The following is a 22709-nucleotide window of genomic DNA, read 5'->3' as shown; positions in this document are numbered from 1 at the left end:
GAGGTGAAGCTCTCCATACATCCTCTATCTACCCAGCTCTTGACACCAAGACTGCAGCACTTGACCCTCTCTAAGATCCCTTGAACTTTTTCAAGATACTCTGTGTCCCTGGTACCTAGCACACAGTCTGACTGCAAAATCAGTTTTTCTATGTTAAGTGAATGATGTCAAATAAAGCAGATATTATTAGCTCCACTTTACAGCTCAAAAAAAAAAAAGAAAATGAAGCCCAGAAAAATGACCCCAATGGAAGGTTTTCATTCCTTCAGAAACATTCACCAAATAGTTTAATAGCTACTTGATACCAGTGTTGTCCTAGTTATGGGGGAATGCCAAGATTATAGGGAACATGGTATCTCTGTCCTCCTAATGGAGGAAGACAGACCCAAAGAGGAAAGTACCCCCATGTTGCACAACTGCATTGTAGTGTGATGAGGTTTGACCTAAGTTAAAGACAGAATGTCTGTGGGAATTTAATCCAGACAGTATGATCTGGAAAGATCCACCTGGAAAAGCAGGGAGTTGAGCTGGGGTCTAGAGAATAATAAGAAACCAGAGAGGGAAAGGGTGATTGGTGGAAGCAGCAAGAATCTTCCACGTAGAGAAAAAACCCCTTAAAAGCTTGATTTAAAGGGTCGAGGCAGTTCAAAGAACTATAATGAAGCTCTGGGGCTGGGTCATGGAAGGGGACAGGGAGTGAGATGTGGATGGAATTTGAGAGGAGAGCAAGATCACACACAGCTTGATAGGTCATGTGTTTTATTTTAAGTATTATTGGAACCCCAATGGAAGGTCATTGAAATGACATGATTAATTTATAATTTAAGGACACCATCCTCTACTGCTGAGTAAAGTGTTAGTGGGAGAGAGGCCAGGAATGGAAGCAGGTAGGCAAATTGGGTGGCCATTCCAGTGGGGGCAGGAGTTGGTGGTGGTAGAGATGGAGATCCTGAGAGGAGACTTGGCCAGAATCTAAGCTAGTTAGGGCTGCAACTAGAACTGGAACCCAGGTGTCTTGATTGTCCACTTGAATTCTTTAAATCGAACATATTCTGATGATTGATAGGGCAAAGAAGGATAGCTGGCAGGGAGATGGAATTCTTTCCATCTCCAACACTAGAACATCTAGAATTCTAGAGCATCTAGAATTCGTCTAGACCTCTATGCTCAAATTAGAGTTCATAGCCCCTGAGAGTCCACAGACTTTATTCTCTCTAAAAGAAATTTTTGTTGTCACATGTAATTCCAATGACAAGCAAAAAGAAATCAATAGAACTATATTGTGGGTCTTTTTGATGACCACCTTCTTAATCAAGTTCAGCCACACCATTTCAGAAAAGACTTTTGAAATTTTTATTGACCACCATGCACACTCCGAGTACTACTACCTCTGTTCTCTGCAGAAAACAATAGAGAAGGATCCAGTGCACAAATTCACATGAAATGATAAATTCGTGCCAAGTGATGAGAAAGAGAGGTCTTTAAGGTCTTCTACCCTAGGAGAACCTGCACCAATGCCCAAAGTACGAAAGTATGACAATGAGAGGATTCATTCCAGCGGGAAAAAAACCCACAATCCATCATATGTAATAGTTTTAATTTGAATTTTATTGGATCTGCAGTGATATTTGTGTCTAATTTCTACTTTGTTTTGGTTTCATAATTGGCTAAAACCATAAGCACACATTTTATGTATATTAACATTTTAATAAAAGCAATTTGTAGTCTCATTGGGGTCCCTGACGCTTACTGTCCTCTAAAAAAAGTCTGTCTCTTACTCAAGTTTGGGAAATCCTGTTCTCAACCAAAGACAAATCAAGTGATGGGCCACTGTGTCTACGCTACATGAATTTCCTCTCAAGGTGGGGTGAGGGAGAAGGAGCACCAGGGAAAGGAATCATCTGCCCTTTCTGGTACATGTCCCAAAAGGAGCAACTCTCAGTCTGCTGAAAGTTAGGTTTAAAGGAACGAGTGTAAATAGTGTGAACTTGTTACTGTTATTTCCTCAATTACAGTCAAGGGTGGGGGGGAGGCAAGTTCTCTCTCTTCAGATAAAAGGCAAGTTATTATCCTTACAATCCCTTAAGAAGAAGTCAAGGACCACGTTCTAAAATTGCGTATGTATAAAGCTAGTCCTTGCGTTCAGTAGAGAGAGCCAAGCACGTTATGGAGAGGCCCACAAGAACCGGGACTACCCAGCTCTCATTCTCCCTCTCAGCCTCCTGTGAAGTGGAAGTGTGGGTGAGCTCATTCGCCCCTCTTTATGTTTTTCCTCCTCTTTGTTGCCTCCTCTCTAGTTGAGTTCTCCTGAGATGAGTGTGCCTATGATGTGGGTAGGCTGTGCACGCAGTGTTAGGACTCGAAAGATGCAGTACAAGGCAATGTTTGATGAAGGAGAAAAGGTCAGTAACAGGTGTCGTTTTCAATGTGGCACCCAAGTCATTCAGGGTGACTGTGAGGATCCCGGGGCTCTAGGCTGGATGATTTTCAAAGAGACATGCATCATTTTTATACCCAAGACTTATGCTAATAGAAAATTCCATTCTTTAGCTATCTGCTTAGGCATATGGAAACCCCAGCACCTGAAAAGTTGGATGCTGCTCATCAGAGGAACAAAGCCAGGAAAGTGAGGCTGGAAAGAGAGAGCACAAAAGAGGTGATGTCTTGACAGTGTCTCTTGTTTCTTTTTATTTTATTTTATTTATTTATTCATGAGAAACAGAGAGAGAGAGAGAGAGAGAGAGAGGGAGAGAGATTGAGAGGCAGAGACACAGGCAGAGGGAGAAGCAGGCTCCATGCAGGGAGCCTGATGTGGGACTCAATCCCGGGTCTCCAGGATCACGCCCTGGGCCGAAGGTAGCGCTAAACCACTGAGCCACCGGGGCTGCCCTGTCTCTTGTTACCTAGCTTCGGGATGAACTGTCCCACCCAATTCAAGAGAGGATAAAAGCCAGGTGTGCAGCCAGGGGTTGGGGGTGGCGAATGGCTACTCAAACAGATTTCCTTAGCTTTGCTTCACACATCTCCACTGACCTCTATCATTGTCCATTTGCAAGGCACACATAGCACCTCCCTGCCCCATTGTTTTTTAGGTAAACATTAAACTGCGCTGCACATGGAGAATAGCCAAAGTGTTTGATAATTCATCAGCAGTGGCAAACCTGAGTGTTTCCATGCGATGCAAATTGCTTTGGCTTCCACGCTGCTCCTGTCGCTTCAAGTGCTGATGGTAAATAGCCTTCCTTGGGATTACTATCAAGTATTCATTTTAACAACATTAATTTACAACGTGTTATCCCACTTTACATTCTGCTACATGACTTATTCACAGAGCCGGCCCTTTGGTGACTGATATTTATTCATTTGATTCACTGCGCTTGCTTGAGACTTTTAGGTTAATGGGAATTGGACTGGAAAAAGATTGTGTGCTGGGTTGTTTGGGCGGGACTCATTCGTGGCAAAGGCAGCAGCGCCTCCTGAAAACTCTGTGTCTTTCTGGTGGGTGGTAGAGAGGGAGAAGGTTGGTAGAAGGGGCTGAGTCAAGTAAATTTCCTTGCCTAAGGACTTCCTGAAACCAGAACACCGAAGAAGCAGCAGCAACAGTGCAAATACTCCTTATGGTCATTTGCATTGTTCAAGTCTCTTTCTATCTATTATCCTCCCAATAACCCTGTAGGGTAACTATAATGGACGGTTTAAGACTATGGGACAGGGAGGACTGACAACTGGAGGTTGAAACTTGGCTTTTTCACTTACTAGCCAAGTGCCTCAACTTCCTCATCCTTAAAATGGGCACAGCAATCAGTAACTTCATCAGGTTGTTGGCAAACAGAGTTGTTACAGCAAAACACATAGAACACTTAGAGTTGGCACGTGGATTAGGGTAATTGATCCGCAGTCCCATTCTTCCCTTCATGCACCTGGCTGGACTGCCTTTCCTGGTGCTGGAGCTCAGGTGTGGCCACATGATTTGCTTTGGCCAATGACATGAAAGAGGAAGACTATGCACCACTGCTGAATGAAAGCATGAAGCTGCTAGTGGAAGACACTGTAATACTACAATGCCCTTTCCTCCTACTGCAGGGACCGTGGACGCTCACACCATGATGGAGTCCTAGAGAAAGGAGATGTGGAGCAGAGCTCCTAGCCATCTTATGGTGTAGCATGGGCAAGAAATAATCCTTTGTGATTACAAGCTTTATTTTATTTAACTGAGATGTAACCAACTTACCTAACTGACACAGAAAGTGGTCTGTCAATGTTAAATATCATTATCACCATTTTTATTTTATAGAAGAAGAATCTGAAGCTCAGAATCGTGATCCCAACATCACAAAGCAACCATGGGATGGAAGCCTAGTGAATCCCCAGGTCTTGAAGTGGATACTAACGGGAAGACAACAGAAACAGACTAACTCAAGGAGTACCTGCTACCCCAGTGCCAAGAACAGATCTCACAACTTCCTGACTGTGCCTCAGTTTCTTTACCAGTAAAATGGGAATAATAAAATAGTTCCTAATATGGGGGATTAAGAAAGAATTAAATGAGATAATACATGTGCAGTGCTCATAGGAGTGTCTGGAATATACCAGATGACAGTAATGTTGACTAATCATTACTATTATTAATATTATTAAAGACTAATTATTTTGTAAACTTAATATCACCTGGTCTTATCAGTCTGTGAATATGAGGGCTTGTATTTATATAGATATGTATGTAAATAATAAAGCCAAATCTGAGGCTCCTAAAGGGCATCATGCTTGCTGCGTCCTTATCCTGGAATTTAAGTCTGCTATCCACTTGCACATGGCCTATTCTTCCTCCTAATAAATATCTCCTCTACCTGGAAGCCTTCTTTGCTGACTCACACCCAACACTGTTTTGTGTGCCTGCAGAACCTGAAACAACACTTTTATTGGATGCATCTGTTTCATCTTAACCATTGTCCAAGGTTTGTCTTCCCTGCTGGACTGGAAGCTCCTTGAAGGAATTTGTTATATTCACAACACGAGGATCTCAACATTAATTCATGAGAAGAAATAAACAAACAATAAACAAGTGGATAAATGACATGAGCAGCCACTCAAAAGAAATGCATTCAACCAGCAAACACATGAAATGGTGCTTGGCCTTGCCACCTATTAAAGAAGTGCATAAAAGCAATAGTGAGATATTATTTTCAGCTTAAAGGTAGGGAAAGAAAATCTAACACTGATAACATTAAGTGCAGGAGAGGCTAGGGAAAATAGAGCAGATTCAAACTCTATCAAAATGTTGATACAATATTTTGGATGGTAAATTAGTAGTATCTATTACAATGCTAAAAGAGAGCTAATAATTCTATTTCTAGGCTTCTATTACACAGAAATATTAGCGTGAGTATGTCAAGATATATATTCAAGAATGCTCATTACACTATTTTTTGTAACAACAAATAAAATGGAAACAATCTAGAATGCCTGTCTCTGGGTCATTGATTAAGTGATATGTGATAGTTCTATGCAGTGGAATATTACATCATAAGGTCAATTTTTATTGCATGACTCATTGTAGTCAGAACTTGGCATATTCACTGCTATGTTCCTGAGCCTAAGAGAGCACCTAGCACACAGCAGGGGATCAGTAAATATTTGCCTAATAAATGATGCTGAATATTTGTAGAATATTACCTCAATGAAAATTTTCATCATATAGAATTAAAAGAGAAAGATTTCAGCCATATGGAATAACATCCAATTTCTTTTTGTTTTTAACTCTGTATATATGGACAAAATGATCATAACTATATATGTGAATAGACAGATGGATAGATAGGTAGATAGATTAGATAGATAGATAGATAGATAGATAGATAGATAGATAGAATAGCTTTACCCCAAAATCTTAACAAAGCTCTTCTTTGGGAAGTGAGTCTGACAATAGTCAAGTATGGGGACTTGTTGGAGGGCGAAAATTCTTTCCTTCTCACTTTGAATAATTCATTTCATTCCTGATATTATAGGTGATTTTACTTTCTTTTTGCTACTTTCCTCAAAGTGTCATACAAAAGCTTTTTTCATATAATAAATGATGATTGCTTGACTAAAGAATCGTAAGGGGGAAAATTGGAAACTGAGACCTCTCTAATGTCTTACTCACATATTCGCATAGTCCTCCGAGAAAGTCTCCCCCTACCTAATAAAATAAAGAAGTAGGCATGGATGCTAATGATGGAAAGGGGGAAATTGCCTATACTAGTACTTTTTGGGTTGAGGTCATCCAGGCAACTACGATACCATCCTAGCCCATTGGACTCGATGAGGTGGAAGGAAGAAAGAGGAAGATGCTAAAAGATCACCAGTTTGTGGAAACTCTGTCAATGGCTCATGTAAATTATGATGTCCCAGAAATCACTGCAAATTAAGTGGACCTCGATTTGAACCCCAGTTCTAATACAAATTGTGTGACTAGGGAAAGTTACTTCAATTTTCTGAACTCAGTTCCCTTATTTGGAAAAGGAGAGTAACATATGAGTCAGGGTAATTAGCATTTGCTGCTGTCATAAGCAAACCCATTTTCAATAGCTAGGTATAATCTCTATTTAATTCTTGCTCACATAAGATTCAACATTGATGTTCCCAGTTGGGTGACTGTCCCAAAAAACTCCCAGTCCAGCAGAGTATCTTAAATAGGGTCCCACAGAAAGCAAACCTTGGGCAAAAGGTTGATGTGCAAATGCTTTATGGGGCACCATGACAGCAGGCAGAAGGAGTGAAAACAAGCAGCATGAAGCAGGTTAATAGGAAGGGTCAGTACAAGGAAGCCTTGCTAAGCCAATGACTCAGTAAGGCCACTGAGGGCAGCAGGGTGTGTGATCCCAACAGAATCTAAGGACATGAAATGCACCTTATGAGTATGTATCTGATTGAAAATTGGTGAAGCATTTATCCATTGGCTCCCATCCCCATGGATCAAAAGTTTGCTCCAAGACCTGAAAGGACATTTTTCCAAAGAAGATATATGAAAGGCCAAGAGGTGCTTGAAAAGATGCTCAATGCCATTTTGGAAATGCAGATTAAAACCTCAGTGAGGAAGACGCCTGGGTGGCTCAGCGGTTGAGCATCTGTCTTTGGCTCAGGGTGTGATCCTGGATTCCCAGGATCGAGTCCCACATCAGGATCCTTTCATGGAGCCTGCTTCTCCCTCTGCCTGTGTCTCTGCCCCTCTCTCTGTCTCTCACGAATAAATAGATAAAATATTTTTTTTTAAAAAAATAAATAAAACCTAAGTGAACTATCATCTCACATCTCTTAGGATGGCTGTTGTCAAAAAGAAAAGAAAGCTAACAAATGCTGGTGTGGCTGTGGAAAAAAAGGAATCCTACTGCCCTCTTGATGGGAATGTAAATTGGTGCAGCCACTATGAAAACCAACATGGAGGTTCCTCAAAAAATTAAAAACAGAATTACCATATGGCCCAGCAATTCCACTTTTAGGGATCTATCCAAAGGAAACAAAAACACTAACTCAAAAAGATATCTGCACCTCCATGTTCAGAGTAGCATTGTTCACAATAGCCAGGACATAGGAACAACCTAAGTACAATCTAAGTGTCTGTTGATGGATGAATGGATAAAGGAGTTGTCAGATACAGGGGTGCCTTGGTGGCTCAGTTGGTTAAATGTCCAACTCTCTTGATTTTGGCTCAGGTCATGATCAGGGTTTGGGTATCCAGTCCTGCATTCAATTCTATGCTCAGTGTGGAGTCTTCTTGAGATTCTTTATATCCCCCAGCTTCCCCCCTCCCCTAACTTGTGATCAATCAATCAACCAAATCTTAGGAAAAAAGAAGTTGTGAGATACACACACACAGGAATATTATTCAGCCTTACAAATTGAGAAAATCCTACCATTTGTGACAGTATGGGTGGACCTTGAAGGCATTATGCTGAGTGAAATAAGTCAGATAGAGAAAGTCAAATACTGTATGGCCTCATTTATATGTGGAATTTTTTTTAAAAAGCTCATAGAAAAAGAGATCAGACATGGTTACCAGAGGCAGAGGGTTTAGGGGGAGGGAGAATTGCAGGAAGGAGGTCAAAGGCACATATTTCCAATTATAAGATAGATAAGCACTGGAGATGTAATGTACCCTGTGATGACTATACCAATACCACCGTGTGATATATGGGAAAATTGTTAAGGGAGTAGATCCTAAGTGCCCTCATCATCACAAGATTTTTTTTCTCTTTTCTTCTTCCTTTTCTTTATATTGTATCTATATGAGATGATGGCTGTTGGCTGAACCTATTGTGATAATCATTCCACTATATATGTAAATCAAATTATCATACTGTACAGCTTAAATTTATATAGTGATGTATGGTAATTATTTCCCAACAAAGCTGGAAAAAACAAAGAAGCAAACAAAACTTGCCCCACTGAGGCTTTTGCACTCCCACACCTCTGACTTATCCTGCATCAACCATCTACAAAGAAGCTATGGTGTACATAAGAGTTGTAGGCTTGAACCTGTGAAGTGCTGGTCACCACCGCAGTGGCTGGAATAATGTACAAGTGAGACCCTAGAGTATCTAAAAAGGTACATCTGTGATGTCTCATATAGGGAGATGCAAGGATTCAGAAGTACAGGCTTCTTCCATATTATAGCTTGAGCATCTTTACACATGGCTCTCCACACCATGGAAGGGGAAGATAGATAAGAAGGACCCAAGGTAGCTTATGTCATTTCTACCCACGTTCCAGACCAGATCTGATTACCTGCCCCAGTCATCCCCCATCAAAGAGAAGGTAAGAAATGTAGCCTTTCTATAAGCTAAAGAGATAAAAAAGAAATAGTTTGGTGAACACAGAACATTGTTGCTTCCGCCGGCTACACTGGTAATCTCTCATAGCAGTTGAGTGCTTTTACTGATCATGTATGTTCAAGGGATGGGTTGTTCCAGGCACATAGTAGGCAGTTGACAAATGATATCTCTTCTTAGAGTTCTGCAAAATGAAAACTCTAAGTGGCTACAAAAGATATTCCTTGGTGAGAAAGCTATATGAATGAACTTGGCTAGCAGAAATTTCATGAGAGTATGATACTTGGTCCTAACTGTGTTCAAGTATTGGACTCATGGTTGCATTCCTGATCCTCTGGGGCTCATGAAATGGAAGCATGACCTAGAGGGTTGCACACAGGAGACCAGTCCTCTTGTTACTGAGTCAGACCATTAGTGTTGACCTGTGTATGTGTTCACCGTATCCCATGTTCACTGAGTGTTACTCCCACCAATTGGACAATGAATCACTGATCAGACAATATTTCTTTATCCTGAGGGTCAAGAAAAGAGCACCTACCTTTATACTCTTTGCCTGGAATTCTCTTTTTTTTAAGATTTTATTTATTTATTCATGAGAGACACACAGAGAGAGGCAGAGACACAGGCAGAGGGAGAAGCAGGCTCCCCACAAGAAGCCTGATGCAGAACTCAATCCCAGGACCCCAGAATTACACCCTGAGCTGAAGGCAGATGCTCAACTGCTGAGCCACCCTGGAATATCCCTGAAATTCTCTTATCTTAAAGTTTAAAGATAAGGTATCCTTTGCCTGACTTGACATAGAGCTCTAGCAGCAGGCAAGAGATTGGTGTCCTGAGTTCCACTTCTGACCTTCTGGGGACCCATTCAAAAAATACTGAGCAGGGGCACCTGGGTGGCTCCGTCAGTTTTGCATCTGACTCTCGATTTCGGCTCAGGTCATGATCTCAGGGTTATGGGACTGAGCCCCACATCGGTCTCCATGCACAGTGAGAAGTCTACTTGAGATTCTCTTTCTCCCTCTCTCTTTGCCCCTCCCCTTGCTCATGCATGTACTCTCTCTGTAAACAAATAAATTAAATCTTAAAAAAAAATCCTGAGCAGCTACAATGTGCCCAGGTCTCCACTAAGTGCTGGGGACATAGCAGACACAAGACAGAAAAAAAAGGGTCTGAGTTTTGGCTTAGTAAGAAAGACATTAAATAATAATCTCACAAATTAAATCATATTATAAATTGGAGAAGTACTGTTAAGTACTGGTAAAGAAGTACTTTTTTTTTTTTTTTTTTTTTTTATTTATGATAGTCACACAGAGAGAGAGAGAGAGAGAGGCAGAGACACAGGCAGAGGGAGAAGCAGGCTCCATACACTGGGAGCCTGACGTGGGATTCGATCCCGGGTCTCCAGGATCGCGCCCTGGGCCAAAGGCAGGCGCCAAACCGCTGCGCCACCCAGGGATCCCAAGAAGTACTTTTAACAGTAGTCTTCCCATGCCTGCTCTCCCTTCCTTGCTCATTACCAGAACTCTGTACGTTCTCACTGGGCATAAAGCCTTCAAGAAAAAAGACTGGTTTTCCCAAACTCCCTTGCAGTTAGGTGTGGCCATCTGACTAAATCCTAGCCTATGGAATGTGGGCCAGAGAGGTGGATTATTTTACTCTCTCTTCCTCCTTTGGGCAGACTGGAAGTCACATGTGATGGCAGGAGCTACAGCAATGTTTTTGGAATCTAAGATAGGGCCATGTTGAAGAAGGAGCCTGGTCCTTCATGATTATGGAACTGCCTATTAGCCTTTGATGTCTACACATACTTTTGCAAGAGAGAGAAATAAACGCTATTATTTGGGGATCTTTTCACGGGAGAAGCAGGATCTAACTTTTGCTAAGATCACCTTATTTGAAAGATAAAAAGGAATCACGTGCATGAAGAGTACAGGGGAGGGGTATTGCAGGAAGAGGGAACCTCATAGGAAAGAACTGTGAAGTGAACTCCAAAGAAAATAAAATGGTGTTTAAGGGCAAAAAGGCAAGAAGAGGGTGATATGAAGTGAAGTAGGCAGGGGATGGCAGGGCATGAGTGGCTTTGCCACCAAATAGGTGCTCATCCATGGGTCATTGAACCTCTTAGGCCCTCAGTTTCTGCCTCTGTTAAGTGGTACTAGCAGGTCCACTTCTGTTCCCATAGGATTGCCATAGGAGCAAATGATATGTTAAGAGAAAAAAACCAGCATGGTACATTGGTGCAGAGCAAGGGCATTCCAACCAGGGTCAACAAGTTCAAAGCCTGCTTCTGCCACTGACTAATTGTAAGACTAGGAGTTAGTACTAAACTAATTGTATGTGCCCCAGTTTCCCCATTTATAAAATGGAAGTAGGATTAGTATTTACTTCATAGGGTGGCTGAGAGAATTAAATGAGTTAATATTTGTCAAGCATTCAGACTAGGACCTGCCGCATAACAATTGCTGTATACATGTTTCTTAAATAAATAAATGAAAGAAAAGTGTTTTATGAATTCAAAGAATTACACTATCTACATATATACAGCTCCCACTTTTAACTGAAAAGTCTCCAGAGTCAGTGACTGCCTGCTACTCCTCTCTGACTCCCTAGCACCTGTAGAAGTGCCTCCTTTTAAAAGAAATTTCATCAAAAGTGACTTTGAAAAAAGCAAGTCATGCCAAGTGCATAGGTAAAATGACTTCTCTGCATCTCTTTCCCCTTTCCCCCAACAGCCATAAGGGTAGCCAGAGGCTCTCCTCTGGAAGTTTGCAGTAAAAATGAGATTATTTCCAAAAACACAGGTCCATGAACTTCTGTAAAGGGCCAGGTAGTAAATATTTTAGGTTTGGTGGTGGTGGTGGGCGGGGGAGGGTCTTACAATTTCTACTGTCACCGCTTAACCCAGCCATTGCCACCCCAAAGCAGTCACAGATAATGCATAAATAATTTGACATGGTCACGAGCTGAGCCAATAGAACTTTACTTGTAGACTTACAGTTGGATTTTCATATAATTTGCAGGAGTCATGAAATAGTTGTGTTTTTTTTTTTGTTTTGTTTTGTTTTTTTACCATTATAATGTCAAAACCATTCTGAGCTCACAGGCTGCACAAAAGGAAGTGGTGGATTGGAAATCGTCCATGGACTGTAGTTTGCTGACCTCTGTCCACAAATATTTGGCACAGTGTCTGGCACATAGTAAGTGCTCAGTAGTTGTTGTTAATGTGTTTGTTATTAAGATCAGCAAGAGAGCATCAGTCAGTGGCTTCCTAGATCACAAACACCGCAAAACCAGGCCTAGTCTGGGACTTCACTTGTTTCTTCCTGTCCCTCAAGCAGCTGGACTTGACCTAGGTAGGGGCTGGGCTTTGGGGTGGGGGTGGGGAGGAGGGTAGTATGAAGTCAATGCCTTGGTTCAACAGCTTCCTAAGCATCCTGACTATTTGGATGAAAATCTGCCAGCTTGAAAGGAGCTTTATAAATGAAGAGCCTGTAAAGCAATTCAGAATCTGATTTTGCTGCAAAAGCATGATTTTAACAGATCTGTAGCTGTTCCCAACCTTTTAACACTGTCTCCTGTGAGTCAAGAGATTTTGATCTTGTAACTAAATTGACTCTGCTGCAGGTTGGCCATCCTCCTGGGTAAATTCTCTGACATGCACAGCTTCAGCCCCAACCCCCTCTCAAAAGAAGAAAAAAGGAAAGGAAAAGAAAAAAAAACCCACAACTCTCTTCTGTACCCAGTTATCCCCTATCTCATTTCCTCCAAATTGAAATATTTTTTTTAAATGATAATGAATGTCAGAACTGACTCCCTTTGGCCCTAAACCTAGTGTTCTTTTTTTGGCAGGAGACATTTCTGTTTAATACCAATGTTAATATTTAGAAAAGTGGCAGCAGATTTAAAACAGTTATTTGCATCATTCCAGAGATCCATCATGTTCCAGGTCCAGGCAATCAGTGCGTGGTAATAAGTCCATTTCTTTTTGCAGTTTGCATTTTATTTTATTTTATTTTGTTCTTTGAGACAGACTGCAGCAGAATCCAACAAGAAATGGTCTTAAAATAAAGAGCTCAAAGAGTAGCTTGGCTGCGGCCAAAGCAGTGGCTCTGGAAGCATAGACTCTTCTGGATGGAGCAACAGTGACTGCATTCTATAGCGCAAGGCAAGAGGCTGCCTGGCTGTGTTCAGGTGCCAGGATCCCTCCGGGCATGTGCCTGCCCACAAAAGCAGCACTCACGCGTGATGAGCACAGTCCTGGGACTGGTTTTGTGGAGCTGGAAATGTATCTCATCTCCTAAAGTTGAGAACACAATGTGACTAGGAATGACTATGCTCCTCCAATAACAGAGGAGAGAGGTAGGGGGAGGAAAAGAGGAACAAAGGGGAGAAGAGGGGAGGGAGAGAGGAGAAACACAGAAAGAAAAGAGACCAAAGAAGAAAAAGAATCGGGATCAAGTGCATGAGTGGTTGGGAGCAAGTGTGAGAAGGTGAGTACCAAAATGCAGGGACGTGCCAACTCTCTCGTCTTCACATCTTGAACACGGGGCACACAGAGCAGCCTCCAATAAGATTTGAAAAGAAGAGCTGTCACCAGCAGACTTAGAAAAATATGTGTATTTTCTTACAAATCCAAAAATCCTACAGCTCACAGTGTGTGTGTGTGTGTGTGTGTGTGTGTGTGTGTGTGTGTGTCCACGCATGCATGGGGGAGCCTGCATAAGAAAGAGAATTTCTTTCTTTTCTTTTGCTTCCCTCCCACCTCCAGTCTCTGTTTTCTCTCGCAGAATAAAAAGTTATTCCCCCTGGAGTTCTGGCTGAGAAAGTCAGAGTTCTAGAACTTTACAAAAACTCCTCTATTGTCCTGAGAGGAACACTTTTCTGGGGATGAATTGGATAGAGGCTTTTGGCTGACAAGCCGGAGAAGGATGGGATGGATGGTAGAGCTCAGGAAGGACATTTTATCTCAATAACCTCGTGACTCTTGATGAGAATCCCTAAGTGTGAAATCAAAGCTCAGCCTGTCCTTCCAATTCTTTGCCATCTAGGAAAAGGCAAATGGAATCAAAGCTAACTGCGGGAGATGAAACTGAATTTATAAATCAGCATTTTCTGGTAACTAGTACTTTGGCCCATTTAAGAAATAATGGTTTATCATTACTCTCAGTGAAGGTCTCCAAAGTACACAAGATGTTTTGTTGTTGTTGAACTACTTTCTAAGTTATAAAAAAGAAACCACCCAGAAATTCTTTTGAGAAGATTTTTGTATAATTTCCAACATTTGTCGAAGGCTTACTATGTCACATGTATTATCTCATCAAATCACCCTATTATACCCCTTACAGATAAGTCTTAATGATTATTCCCCATTTATAGGTGAGGAAACGAGACAAAGAGAATAAGAAAACTTGCCTAGAGTTATAGGAGAGCTAAAATTTGAACCCAGGCAGGTCTATCTGACAGTATATTTCCTGTGATTGATCTCCAAGCTATACTATTTTCTTGTGCAAAAATATGTTTGTAGGGGAATCAATATGAAGATAAATACAATGGAGCCATTCTAAGGGAGCTTAGAGTCGTGTCTAGTATATGTGAACAATTTATGGATGAAAAAAACAGAAAGATTGGAGATGATGCTATGCATCCAACCTTGGAGTGCCATTTTTTGTTGAGTTAGGTGAATTCATCATCCCATTCTAGTGGGCTGTGTGTGTGTGTGTGTGTGTGTGTGCTCAAGGACAGCTTCTTGGAGGGAGTTATTTGTGAACCACTTTTAACAAGTAAATAGGAGTTTGTGAAATGAATGGGTGATGGGAAAGAGGCTTCAGAAAAAAGGAACAGGTTGTTCTGGGGCATGGAGTCACAAAGACCATGCATTGTTTCAGGAATCTTAAGGAGTTCTAAATGTCTGGAACATAAACTGCTAGATCAGGAGTGGTGACAGCTGAGACAGAAGAAGTAGCAGGAGTCACAGTCTAAAGGGTTGTGTTCAGTACCGAAGAGTTTGGACTTCCTAGGGCCTTCGTGAACCAGCCTTGTTTGGAAGCTTCATATACACATCTGTAATGCAGAATGATACACCTTGTAAAGAGCAAAGTTATTGAGATCCCACAAAATAGACTTGTAATCACTACAGGAACATCCAGAAACACAATCTTGACATGGTCAAAACTTGAGGTCATGAAGATTAGGTTCATATCGCTGTTTTCTGAAGGATGGCATCTAAAATTTACAATGCTCTTTTTTCTTCTGATTTCTACCTATGCATGAGCTTTCCCTAAACTGGCTATTTTCCTGCTGCACAGGCACTTAGAAAGGCATAGATACTATATATTTTTCAAAGGTAGGGGATGGGAAAGCCATCTGCCCAGTCTCCAAGCATTTTTCTTCTTTTTAAAGAGGCTTCTTTTTACCAAAGGATGGGACCTTGACAGCTATGTTTCTACTCTTTGACCAATCCTATAGGCAAAGTTGATTGGTATAATATTGAGGTTTATAGAAGAAATACATAATTGGTCTTTTCCTGTTACTGGCAGAGCTCCTAAAACTCTTGGAATTTCCTGTGATAGGAGCTATAAAGGTTTCTCTTGTTATGTTAATGTGGTGACTTTTGGAAAGCACCCAGGGTTGACAGAAGAAGCAACCTAGTGATGAGGCAGTTGGTATTTTCAGTCCCATCCCCAACATCAGGGAAGGGAGAGGGGCTAGAGATTGAGTTCAATCACCAATGGTCAATGATTTAATTAATCATCATGCCAATGTAATGAAACCTCCATAAAAACCCAAAAGAGTAGGGTTCTGAGAGCTTCTGGGTTACTGAACACATGGAGATTCTGGAAGATTTGTGTGCCTGAAGAGGACTTAGAAGCTCCAGGCCCAATCCCCATACCTTGTCCTATGCATCTCTTCCATTTGGCTGTTCCTGAGTTATATTCTTTTATAATAAATCGGTAATCTAGTAAGTAAAATGCTTCTTTGATTTCTGTGGGGTACTCTAGCAAATTAAGTGAACTGAAAAGGGGATTATGGGGACCTCTCATTTACAAGTGGTCGGTAAGAAGTACTTGGACTTGTAATCAGCATCTGAAGTAGGAAAGTGATCTTGTAGAACTGAGCTGCCAACCCTTGGAATCTGATGCTACCTCCAGGTAGATAGTGTCAGAATTGAACTGAATTGTAGGGCACCTATTACAGGTGCTGGAGAATTCCTTGGATATGTGGGGAAACCCCTCCCTTCTGCTTGAAATTAGGTGTTAGAAATTTAATTGGACCAAAGAGAAGCATGTGGCTTAAATTACTTCAGACAGATTCTCTACCAGGAATGTGAAATAGGAATTCAGAGATAACCAGTTTGTGTGAATGATGGAATATGATGGATACATGGACATCTGGGTGCCCATTTTTTCCCATGGACTGAGAAGCATAGGAATAGGTATATAAAGAGAATAGAAAAGATGCTCAGGGAGAAGCAGAAATGAGAGAGAGGGAGCATTACCTTGATCCCTAGCAACTTTTCCAGGTTCTGATAGTAATTCTGTTCTACAACCCAACTATATTCTTCCCCTGGGTTCCATGAGATATTCATAGTTTTTAGTAAATCCTCTATTCCCCTTCCCCTTTTTGCTTGAACTCTCTTGAATTGGCTTATGTTACTTAGAACTCCAAATAGTTTTGACAGTACCTAAATCCCCATCTGCTAGTGGCCACCAAGAATCATAAAGACCAAGTAGATATACAGGAGGAGATAAAAAAAAAAAATCCCAAGTGGCAATATGCACCAACCAACATCTACAGGGCCTAAACATGCTGAATTTCTAGAACCTTTCCTACAATGTGGCATGTCAAGGACTGCACAAATGCCTCTTTGATCAATCTGGTGCTGAAGTTATGGCTAAAGCATATTTAGTTCAGCCATGGCTGAAGATACTGGTTTGATCACCAATGGATAGCCCTTGTTAGATTGTCTTCTTCTTTTTTACTTCTTCTGCCTACATAGATGTCTTCCTCCCCTCTCTTTCAGTGAGCACTTGTACACATATTACAGTGCTTTCCACAGTCAATCTGATGCCATCATTGCTTCTGTACAGCTCGGTCTTCCTCAGCACATAGTATATGACTGAAAAGACTGTGTCTTTTCTCCATTGAGCTCACAGTTTGCCTCACAGGATCTTGAACCTGAAAAGCTTTTCAATTAATGCCTTTAAAATGTTTTTAAAGGGAAATTTTCACCAATGAACAAGGCCCGTGTCCATATATGATTTTCTCAAGCCTTTCTAGAAACCATTTGAAGGGGATGGAGTGATTCCTGTGGGTAGGACCACAGTTTAGAGCCTGCAACTTCCCCTAAGGTCAAGTTGAAGTTTAGAGACATTTCCATGCTTTGGAATAAGGGAAGAGAAACAGGTTGCTTCACCCAGGGTGCAAAGCCCAGGATCTCTAATGGGGGCTATTAAACTTGCTGCTGTCTCTCCTCTTTGGAAGAGGCCATGCTTTGTTCCTTTTCCATTGCAATAACATAGAGATTCTAGAACTCACAGAAGCTGACTGAAAGGATTCACCTTCTCTTACTATCTTAATAGCTAAATTATATCCACGAATAGCACACACTTTTAAATTGAAATAGATTAAAAAAAAATTGAAATAGATTTATTTATTTATTTAGAGTAAGAATGAGCAGGGAGAGGGGGAGAGGCAGAGGGAGAGGGAAAGAGGAGAATCTCAAGCAGATTCCCTGCTAAGTGTGGAACTCCACTTGGGGCTTGATCCTAGGACCCTGAGCTCACGACCTGAGCCAAAATCAAGAATCAGATGCTTAATCAACTGAGCCACCCAGGTGCCCCAACACACATTTCTTTTAAGACTCAGCCTAAAGGTAGAATCTTTAAGTATCTAGGTGGCTTTGGCCCGTCAGAGCCAGAATCAACACTCCACCACCTCCCCCGACCACCACCACTGGGACACTAGATAAACAAAGGAAAAGAAGGTATCCCTTCTTGCCCACAGCCAAATCCATTGCCATTTTCAGAACTCAAGGGAAAGGATATTTGGGGAGAAATACCAAGAAATAAGCCAACCAAATTCTTAATCAAATGGGCTCTCACTAAGACTTTATGTTTCTCACTTTTCCTTAATATAGGCATATATTCATTTCCGTACAGGAAATTATTCAGCAACCTCTGACCTATCAAATGACTGTCCTAATTTATTAGTATTCTCTGTTCTTGAAAGAAGGAGGGGGAAAAAATCATATCTTGGTTTGTGCTAAACTTTCAGTTTTCTGCCAGCAACATTCCAGAGAGTTCTCTATGACAAAACTCTCAACCCAGCTTCTAGAAAATTGTAGAGGACAATCTAAGCTCAGCTTTTTGCATCTTTGTGAAAAGCACAGACAGGGCACTCAACTCCTTTTCATCCTGGTTAGGATTTGCTCTATGCTTTATAGTAGAACTTCCAGAAACTAGCATGTATAAAGACACCTTGGGGATGAGAACAGCTAAACATTCTATTTGATGAAGGTCTGTTGATTTCCTGCTGTGTGTTCAACACTTTTTTTGGCCACTGTGGGAAAATGGAAGCCACTGTAAGACAAGAAGCTCAATACTATTGAGATTTCTAGGATTTTCAGTTTACGAAGTGCTTTCACTCACTTCTCTTAATATTAGCAGCATTTTTTTTTGAGGTGGCAATTTGGTAGATAAGGAACACGAGGCTCAAAATTGTCAAGGCATTTGCCCAAAATTGACATGATAAATACACAATGGTGCAATGAAGTTAGAATTCCTGGTTTTCTAACCCAGGGTCTGCTAGTCTTTGCATTTTCCCATGTCTCTGCTGAACACATAGCGGGAAATTAGATGAAGTGAGGCGAGGCCATGCGTGATTGACTGTTAATGGTTCAATAAATTGGTTGAGATGATACAGGGGAAAAAGTGGTGTGAGCTAGAGGGTCATGGAGGGCTTGGTGAATGACAAGTGTCCTTGGGATGGACCATGGAGAGCAAAGACAACATTGCCACGAAAGGGATGGAAACAGTGAGTAGAAGAAAGTTTCTCGAGGAGGCTGTGAGTTACCTAGAGTGTGAGACTTAGTCAAAAATTAAAATGGAAAATGCTAAAACCCATTAAAAAATATCTGAGGGGCACCTCGGTGGCTCAGTGGTTGAGCATCTGCCTTTGGCTCAGGTCATGACCCCACGGTCCTGGGATCGAGTCCTACATCTGACTCCCCGCAGGGAGCCTGCTTCTCCCTCTGCCTGTGTCTCTGCTTCTCTCTGTGTGTGTCTCATGAATAAATAAATAAAATCTTTAAAAAAATCTGAGAAAGCTGAGCAGAGGCAGTAAAAAAAAGTCATTCTTTAGTCTCTGCCAGACCAGGAGGGCAGACGTGAGCCAGAAGAGAGGCTTGAAATTCAGCAAAGTGAATGAGAAGTGGTAGAAGGAAATGGCACCCTCTGCACTGAGAACAGTCAGAACCCTGCAAGCATTCTCCAGAGCTTCGGTGTCTGAGAGGAGAGACCTTCAGAATGTAGAGCATGGCAACTCCTCCAGAGACCTCCATCCTCTAAGACACAGATGATGTGCACTTGCCCCTGGCTCTACCTTGGGTTCCATGCAGCCTTTACTACATGGGGGTACCAAAAGGATAGGAGGTGATGGCGGAGAAATTAGGTGACTTTTGGCACCAGAGAGAATTCTGGAGCAGCTCTTGTTTTCCTCCCCAGGATTTCCACACTGGTCTCTTCCTTTTGTTTAATTCTGTCAGCAGCAACTCCAAAATCTCTGGGTCAAGGTGAACTTGGAGAGTCCAGCCCCACTCACTGGGTTGATAGAAGACTCTTTCTATAAGTTTCTTCTGTGTTTTGGATCTTCTAGAACTGATGACCGTGGAACCAAGAGAGTTGTTGAGTTGACTCTGAAGCAGAAGCGTCTAGATCACCCAATCCTGAGCTGCCTATCTGGAAGAGCCCATTTCTGCAATCTGAGTGGCAAAGAAAAAGTGGAGGTCAGTGAAGCAGGCAACATAGGGCATGCTTTTCCCTGCCTCCCCCGCCTGACCCACTTCTCCACGATCCACCTGCTTCAGCCACCTCGGGCCCAGTCCTAGCTGCCAGATGCTAACTGAGGCTGTTCCTCAAATTGCCAGGAGATTGCTATCCAAACTGTCACCCCCTGATCAGAAAAGAAGGAGTTATGGAAAGTAACTGACAGCACCTGAGCGATCTCTCATTTGGATTAAATCAAGATCTTTAAATATTTATAAAGTTCTGGTATCTAAAATAGCCAGCCTTTGCCTTGCACACAGGCTGTTGAAATATGGGCCTAGTGCATTCTAAACTGAATACTTGTCTGAGCAGTCATATATTTTGTTTGTGTGTGAGAGTGTAACAGTGTGTGTGATTGTGTGTGGGTGTGTGTGTGTATGTTGAAAAACCTATTGCATTATGTTAAATATCCCAAGGGCTCTGTATAGAACATGACTGGAATGAATATAGGACAAGAATAACTTTTTTCTATCTCATTAGATGGTCTGAGTTTTGAAATCTGCTCTAAAAGTGTGGTAAAGTGTTCAGTGTTGTAGATTAATGCACTGAATACATTTCTACAGTTCTTGATGTGTTTCATAAAAGGTCCATTTCAAAAGTGTGCTGTATTATAGGTGAACACTCGCAGTAAATAATCTTGTTACAGAAACCTAAGCAATTTTTACGAGGCGTATTTCTGGCTGACTGAACAATTTATTCTCCAGATGTCACATTGTATTTTTCCAATATAAAATGAAACAGCTTTTTTTTTTCTTTTAAGGCTGACTGTGCTGCTTTGTCTGAGTCTAGAACAAAGGAGCTCTCCTTAAGGAGGCTGATGTGGTGTTAAAGCCCATCACTTTAAAATTAACACCACACCTGGGAAACGCGGGCAGCACCATCGCTGGCTTTCCTTTTCAGGACTGATACTTGACAATCAGGCAGGACACTCCCTTGGGTCATCTAGTCAGAGAAAACTCTCTGGTTTCTTGAAAAGCCGGGGAGAGAGATAGAAAAGGGTGAGGAGAGTGACCAGGAGGATGGGCTAGGAGGGGACAATAGGGTCTGGGAGGGAAAAGGAGAGGAGAGAAGAAAGAACAGAAGGAGGGCAGAGAAATGGGGGAAATAGAATGATGAGATGGAAAAGCAGGTGCAAAGGCGCAGAGAAGACACACAATGGCGAAGGAGAAGAGAGACAGGGGGAAGGACAGATGGCTGGAGGAGAGGGGAAATACAAGAGAAATACACAAAGTCTGCTACCACCAGAGGCAGCATTTGCTGAGATTTTTTTTCTTTTTTTCTTTCTTACTTTTTTTTTTTCAGAACACTAAGCCCATGAAATACTCTATGAAAAAAAAAAAAAAAGAGTTCCATGATCAAACAATTTTGGAAAACAATGAATTCTATATATGCCGCTTCCCTTGGAGACTCACAATGCACCCTAGCATATTAAAAGCTTTGAAAAGTCTTGCCAGAAAGAAACCTGTTTAACTTCATTTAACACATTGTTTCCAAACTTACTTGAAGGCAAATTTTCTCTTTTTCTCTCTTTTTTCCCCCCACAAAGCATCTGTGATCAGGTGGTCTGGATACATTGTACTACAAGATTCTGACACATGAATCATATGCTGTGTCCAGAAGACTGGATGGCCCCACACCCTCCATGCCCATCAACAGGGTGGGGCACCTGGGGGTTCAGTCAGTCAAGTGTCCAGCTCTTGGTTTCAGCCCAAGGCACAATCTCAGGGTCATGTGATCAAGCGCCTTGTCCAGCTCTGTGCTCAGCATGGAGTCCACTTGAGATTCTCTCTCCCTCTGCCCCGCCCACTCATGCTCTCTCTCTCAAATAAATAAATAAATCTCCTTTAAAAAATTAAAGGGTGTGTAAACTGAAACATTCCCAAGAGAACTCTATAGCTACATGACCCTCACCCAGAATAGGCCCCTAGGAAAGCTGTTTCTTAACATGGTATCTAATGCTGCCCGAATGTGTTAGTCAGCTTTGACTAGGTAAGGTCACAGTTACAAACAATCCCCAATATTTCAGTGGCTTACAAAGGTTTGTTTCTCACTGGCTCCATCCCCTCCAGCAAAGGTGAGGCTCTGCACTTCTATTCCCTGTATCTTCACAACCCAAAATCCAGGTCTCATGGCAGAAGGAAAGAGCACAAAAAAGTGATCCATGCAATACCTTTTAGAGCTTCTGCCCATAGCATCATACATCCCATTCCATTGACCAAAGCAAGTCACACAGCTAAGCCTGATGTCAACGGGGTAGGGAGTACACTTCTCCCACAGGGATGCACCACAACCCTATAGTGACGTGTGAGGAAAGTAAAAACCTCTTCCAGGGAGGAACACTAAAACAAGCTATTGCATAGAAGCTAAAGGGAAAAGCTATGGCCTATTGGTATTTGGGGGGTTCCTTCTTTTGGGCTCAACCACCTCATAGTCTCAAAAGATGAAAAAAATAGACAAAAGCTGGAAATTGAGCTAGTGCCAAGGTAGATGTTCAGGATATTAATAAATGAGGGGGTCTCATTTTAAGAAAATTCAGTATATGTAAAGTAGGGTATGTATTAGGGTTTAAGCATTCACAGAGGACAAGAAATCTCCGTTTAACCAAAGAATTCCTATCAAAGGTCCAGTAAACAGAGTTGTATATAGTTCAATGTAATAGACTTAATCACACGAAATTTCCATTTTTAAGGATATTTTTAAAGTTACCTATTAGCAGTTTCATTGATCTAAGGCAAACATTCAATTTGTGTGCATACTGTCAGAAACCATCATCTGGGATGACTAAAAGCTTTCATCTGGGTCCAATCATGACTAACTGGGAGTGTCAAGAAGGATTCTGAAGTGGCCTCTAGTCTTGGCA

The 22709-nt window shown here is 41.7% G+C and overlaps 1 long non-coding RNA gene across 1 annotated transcript; it reads left to right on the top strand.

Moving 5' to 3' along the window:
* Positions 1–13664: 13664 nt before the first annotated feature.
* LOC125754095 (uncharacterized) lies at positions 13665–21669 on the top strand. Its single transcript, XR_007407509.1, has 3 exons — positions 13665–13922; positions 19680–19809; positions 21396–21669. It is a non-coding gene; the product is annotated as an uncharacterized LOC125754095 (long non-coding RNA).
* The last annotated feature ends 1040 nt before the right edge of the window (positions 21670–22709 follow it).

This window comes from Canis lupus, chromosome 2, assembly GCF_003254725.2.
Source record: "Canis lupus dingo isolate Sandy chromosome 2, ASM325472v2, whole genome shotgun sequence".
In the NCBI taxonomy this organism is placed as follows: Eukaryota; Metazoa; Chordata; class Mammalia; order Carnivora; family Canidae; genus Canis; species Canis lupus.
Note: the sequence above shows the minus strand (reverse complement) of the source record. Positions and strands in the feature narration are given on the sequence as shown.